A 6,648-nucleotide genomic window follows, 5' to 3' on the forward strand; every position below is an offset into this window, starting at 1 on the left:
TGAAGCCCGCTAGGTGTTAGGTGAGCGGCCGCTGTGATGGCCTTGCTTATTGCGATAGGTTTGCATGCTTTCAGGAATAGATTAGATGGCCTGAACACAAGTCTGTAGTTTTGTGCTGCGTCGACGAGATCGATACACCGCTCTCCAATGCCCGGTGGCATCTGAGGTACGCATTGTCATCGGAGGATCAGCGACGAGCGGGAAAAGCCGGGGCCGAGGCCGTGTTAGGGCTAGCTCCAGCAAGCACAGTGACCCACCTTCATGGTGACAAAACGCGGACTGTCTGAGTGTTGATACTTGCATAGGTGGTGGCCAGGTGCATCTAACGATGACGGAACACAAAGGCGAGGTCGTAGGTGTGATGCAGGACGTGCGGAGAAATGAAATTCCGAGACGATCAGGCAGACTGAGCGACCGGATCTTCGTCGTCCTCGTCTTCTTTCAGAGAAATCTGGGATAGATACTTCACAGTTCATTTTACCACCCACAATCTAACTGTGTGGGAAAACAGTTTCCCGCCATGAAGCGGGTACTAAGCCCAGGGTGTTGGGGATGAAAGACTGACTAGTATATATGCTCGTCTGTAATAACGCTCGCACCGAGGACAGTGACTGATGATGCGGTGGTGTTTGTGCCTGCTGATCTGGTTTATAGCCGGTCATTGGAAGTACCGTTCCGCCTTCTAGGTTAGTCGTGGTAAAGCCTCGAACCAGCTATTCATAAGCTAACATGCTGAACCGCGGACTTGCATTGAATAATAAAACCTTCCACTGTCCTCTCACGAGTTTGGCGAAAATATCCGCTAAGAACGCCCCCCTATCGTGCTGGAGCCTCGCTTTGCACAGTACTCATTCGAGCTCCGTCAGAACTAGAGGAAACTGAATGCCAACGCTAGCGGCCGTAGCCGCTGCTCCTGGTCAAAATATGTCCTCGAAATGTTGTTTTACTTTTTTCTTTGACATGTTTTATTACTCAAATTGAGCACTGCCGTCGGCGTCATTGGGAGTTCGTTTGTTGATGCGTTTTGCATACTTCCCTAATTTATAATCAGTTCATGTTCTTGTATTGAGTGTTGCCATGTTATATGGGTTTTAGTCAGTGTGTTTGCTCAACTTTCGAGCCGGCCTTGTAGGTTTTGAGGAGATTGTCCTTTCACCCGTTTTCTTTGTAGTTGTGTTTTTCTGTATCCAAACCCTACCTACGAGCAGTGGGTGGAGCAGCTGACCAGCTCCGAGCTTTCGGACGAGCGCCGACTGGTGGAACGAGCCCGGACGGCAAGCGAGCTAGAAGGCATCTTGGAATAAGGATGCCTGTCACTGGGTGGAGGCCTTAGGAACATCCTCCTCCTCATTACTACAATAAATGTTTGTCTATCTGGGAACTCGCAAGTGCTCCTGAGAGAGAAAAGACGCCCTCCTTGACATTCAAAGCCAGGGGTGTTCCCGCAGGTGTCAGGGCTATTCCGAACGCTTCGTCATGTTAAAGCGAAAAATGACAACATACAATTCCCCTGAGGAAAGACTGATAGATGTGTTTGTGTGTCGGCCCCAAGTCTGTACCTTGAACAACCCGCCGTCCTACAAGGGCTGGAAACCAGTGCCGGCTGGAGCTTCCAACCTTTCGGGGATGGATGCTGCTACGATAGGCGTACGGTTCCTAAATATTTTCGGATTCGACCGCCCGAGCCTTCCGTCGTCCGGATGCCTACCCTCAATGACAGGGGAGGGGGGGGGCGACCCGGCTGCTGCCGGGTTGCCTCCCTGTCGACCGAAGCTGCTGCTGGACACAAGCCGTTTTAGGGCACTTCACGGTCATTCAATCGCCCGCCAGCGAACGCAGCTATAATGACCAAGAACGTTGAGCGGAGGTAGTTTCTACGGCGTCGCTCGGCGCCTCCCTTTCAGTAGCAGGCTAGGCCTTCCTGTGTTTTTCTGTGGCGTGCCGCGCACCGTTCCAACCCTTTGTGGCGTGTCGGTGACGTAGGCTCTCCGGCGTCCTGCGGCTCATTTAAAACCTCGTTCCGGCGTGTTGGAAGCGTCAGATTTACTCCATACATTTGCACTTGGTGCACCCTAAGAGCTTTCACTCTAGGGAGATTGTCCCATCGGAGTCAAGCTGACGCATACCTGTGCCATTTCAGTGCCACGCATTTCCATGATTGGTGGTTGTCTGAAAACAGCGGCAGATAGTGCGAAAGGGGGTGGAGCCAACTTGCTAATTTCATCAAGAGCGAGCTGGAGCGTCAGTCTCAACTGATGCAAAGTTCTGTACATAAAGTTGCTTTATGTCCTACGCGGACGAATGCCTGCCCAAAATCAGGACTAACGGGAGCCATCACCGGTCACGATAACAGATTCCAAACAAGGTCCAATTGCTTCTGCACATCCCGCACCCCCACTTTCAATTTCTCTTTTATTTCGTCCACGGTCTTCTCTTTGAATGTCAAGCTACGCACCACTTGGAGGAGCTCTTACACAGATCTCGGAATGAATAAACACCCTAAATGGAATTGACAAATTTGCTTCTGTACATTTCTTACGGTATTCAAATTCCAGCGTGCCAAATTCCAAATTTTGTCTTCTAGTCTCTCCGCCCTTCCCCGTTCGTGCGCGATTTTTAGTGTTTTCTCTAGAATGGCGTACTCTCCATTCCCCCATTTCCGCATTGATTAAAATTGTGAGATTTAACGCGCGAATGATACACCTGCGCTACGAGAGCGCCATAGTTCAGCGCTTTCGAATAATTTAGACCACCTGGGGAATCATAAATTTCAGCCTAAATCCCGAGACATGGGTGTTTTTTCTTTCCATCTACGTAAAAAGAGCAGCCACCACAGCCGGGATCAAACCCGTCTTCGTGGCCTCAGTAGCACAATGCGTCAGCCAGTGCGCCACTGCGGAGGGTCTCACTCTTAGCTTAAAGGAGCCATGGAGAGAAAATACAACTTAGTTTAATTTGAAAGAACTAGGATTCAGTATCTCACTCAGCTCCATTACACCAACAAAATACGCTTTTTTAACGAAACACACTTTCAAATTTTGCGCCACAGTGACGTGTTATGAGCAAGAATGACGTCATATGGGCCAACAATAAAATATAAGTTTCAGTGCGTTAATAGCACGTTAGCATTCAATGATCCGGTCAAATGGAACTAGAGGCCCCATTACAGACGTCCAGTCATGATTCGTCGCGACAGGTCAGTTAGGCGGCCGCCAATCGCACAAACAAGGTTCCGTGACGTCATATAAAAGTTGCGGGATATTACCTAGGGGGTCGCGACTGCTTCACATGTTTTCTTTAATATCTCCGTTATTTGTCCGAAGATTGCGATGATATTGGTATCATTATTATCGGGACTAAGCAGTCTTTCTAATAAAGCCAACTTGTATTTTGTCTTCATGGCTCCTTTAAAAGCCAAATAAAGCCCCACGAGTGGAATATGCTTCGATGCATTCTTACAGCAACAAAGGTGGCTGGAGCATGTACTGTTAACTTTGTGCGTAGAATAACTATGGGCGCCATAGTTCCGGCGTCTCACGGGGAATGAATTTACGGGATGATGTAACAAGATAACAAGGATGATGTAACAAGATAACAAGGTGAAGGCTAAATGAGTAAGACGCCCGCTGGGCGCCACCCTCCTAAAACTTCGCCTTAAGCTTCCCCATCTAATTACGCGTAAAATGAGGTCACTTTACCTGTCACATTGAAAATGTTTTTTTTTTGTTCAAAGCTATTGAAACAGGGCAGGGACATTTGGGTTGCGTAATTGCATTCTTTGAGCATCTCTTACCTAGCTCGCCGATTGACTCTCGGGTTCCGACAAAATTATGGAATGAGAACACTGAACACTGCAGCCACATGTGCTTTCGGTGCTCCGTTCGTAAAACCCCTGAATCTTAAGGCCAGGTTCTGTTTATGCCAGTGTCCTGCCCCACAAAACGTCATATCTAACGTCGGAAAAGTAGCGATGAGCGGATTATAAAGGAGATAAGAATGTAATGTATCCCATTCGTTGTCATTGTGGTCACTCCGGACTAGTCAGAGGTCAGAGAGAGAAGGACTAGTCAGCCGGCCTTAGCTGTAGCTGAAGCTCGTAGGAGGTATCGTACTTGGTCAGTGTCGCCACTCACTGTGAAGAGGTTGAGTTGGGATTAGGAGGAAGATCTGGGGTGTTCGGGCTGCCCACACGGTGTGGTGTAGTGTTTCTTATGTGGGTGGAGAAGATGCCCTGAAGTGGGTAGTGGGTGGTGAATATTTTGTGCCAGATTGTTTTCTTTGGGGAAGGGGTTAGTTTCTAGCTGGTGAAGTAAGACAAGACCGCGTTGTAGTGGCGACCTTTTAGGGCGAAGCACATGAGGCGCTCGTGCTGCGGATGTCTCATGTCGTCGTCGTCGCTCCTCGTCGTATTATCATGTGGTAACAGTACTAAAACACAGAGACACTCGCTTTCAAATGCCTCGCTCTAGATCGTAAAGCGTACTAAAACAACACAACAGAACAGTCGTTTTTCGTTCGCGCTTTCGTGCTTGCTGCTATTTCGCTCCGTACTCGCGTTAGTTTCTCCGTCTTCGTAATTGAGATGTCACATATATCAGCATACGCCATGTGTCAAGAGAGACTTGCAATCTTTGAATAAACTTCCACACCCCACGCTTCACCCCTCCCTAAGTTTCACCTTAGTGGAGATGGCCCAGTTCTTGTCTTCGCCCCCCCAGGGCGGCGTATCAGGTCCGAATGTCCTATTCCGCTCGCTCATTTTTCCCAGTCTATGTCTTTCCTACTAAGTTAGTTGCTCATGTGGCAGATGAAAATATTTCCGGGCTAGTGAGTATTGACAGGGTACGTGATTGTACGGATTGCACGGCTGTAGACCATGCCTGCCCAGCATGGGACTACACAAGGCACGTAGAACGAACGTCACTGTACAGGCGCTGTGCCAGCTCAAATCGCGAATCTTTTATTTGTCTCCGCCGTGTTATAACTCTCCTACTTTCCACCACCACTTCTCTGTACTCCCGATTTCGGTGAGCCCACATATCTCGCTGCCTAAGTTGCAGTTTCCTGTTAGAACCGATGACATACTTCCGTCGATGATTGATGGGGACGGATGGTAGCGGACGGCTTGCCGGCACGGCAAAAATTGAAAAATTATCCCAATAATGCTATCACTTTATTAATTTATGTTTCCCTTAATGGCATTTAGGAAATGTTTGTTATATTGATTGGTTGATCCGAAAACGGCAACGCTGATGCATTAGTTCTGCAAAAGGATGCGAGGAGGGAGTTAAAAATGCATGCGTAATGGACGCCAGTTAATGTTATTGCCAGCACCATTGTTTCTGTAAAAATAAATCCGGCGGTACATTCATTACCTGTAAAAGATACCATTCAAGAAAAGCGCCTGTTTATTTCATAAACAGGCCCATAGAAAAAAAGCATTCTTGCAACTCTGAGCCCAAAATTGATAGATGACTGGGAAACTAAAACAAACTGGTGATTCGGCACTGAGTTCTTCTAAATTCCTTATGAATGTCACTGGAACAAACCTGTTTCATTGGCCACAAACAATCAACCACCGCCAGTGTATATGACGGCGTAATATACAGTGCTTGTTGTTTCGACTGATCGCCCTGTCTTTAACAGCGGAGAGGTAGTACGTCGAGCATTTTCAACAGTCTCCTATGGGTCGCTGACGAGCAGGGGTAAGAGCAGGTTCAAATAGAGTTCCTATTGTTCGGGTGGTATAAGTGTACATATTTGTTTCTAGCTTTTCTGCTCTAATAGTCACCTCTTTAGGTTTTATATTTTCGCGACAAATCAGAGCGCCAGGGCTGTTAAAGCAGTGTTTTACTGTGAGTACGCCAAGTTGCGTGGAAAAATGCAGTGGTGGCCTCGCTGGGAACGCTCCAAACAAAGCTTTTTATTCTGGTTGTGAAAGCCTACAGACGACCAACGCTTTTCGCAGTTGCCGTGCCCCAAATGACATTGCAAGTATTCAGCAAGCTCGCAAAAAACTTTACATTACCACTTTAGGAGTGGCTTGGACCAGTTGCAGCGTTGCCTAACAACAGAGACAACAGCTTGCCGCGTTGGCATTCCTTCAATCAGGCTGGGTTCCGAAACAGGATACGCTTTCCTCAAATTGCACAGCTGGTGCTCTAGATCTAAAACAAACTTTAGAATACATTCCTCTGTCATTTCACTCGGTGAAAGTGGACGACAGACGGATGTTCCGATGGTTTATCACTTGGTCAAAAAGCCCCTGTCAAATCACGCCGCCACGCTGAGAAGCCTTCAAAGGGATTGTAGGCGTGCCGTTGTCTTGTTTCGCCACCCTTTTTGGTAGTCGGTCTCCCTAAGGGCACCGCGCTAACGCTCGGCAAGCGCAGCTTCCTTGTTCTCGGTTGCATCCTTCCCATATGTTGGCTCATTGCAGCCAATTTTGTTAGTTTTGAGCAGTTTTTGCTATGCAACCGAGATGGTGAAACGCCCGCTTACAAAAACTAAGCTGGCGAAGATCTGGCTAAAGTTCGCTTTACTTCGAAGTGCAAATATATGGCAGGGAGAAGTTTTTTAATGCGTAAAAAGCGAGAGGGTGTGCCGAAGTAAGAAGGAGGAGGGGAATTGCTAGATATCTGTACGAAA

This window comes from Haemaphysalis longicornis, unplaced genomic scaffold (assembly GCF_048455015.1).
Source record: "Haemaphysalis longicornis isolate Haplotype H1 unplaced genomic scaffold, Haemaphysalis longicornis Haplotype H1 scaffold_5, whole genome shotgun sequence".
Taxonomy (NCBI): domain Eukaryota; kingdom Metazoa; phylum Arthropoda; class Arachnida; order Ixodida; family Ixodidae; genus Haemaphysalis; species Haemaphysalis longicornis.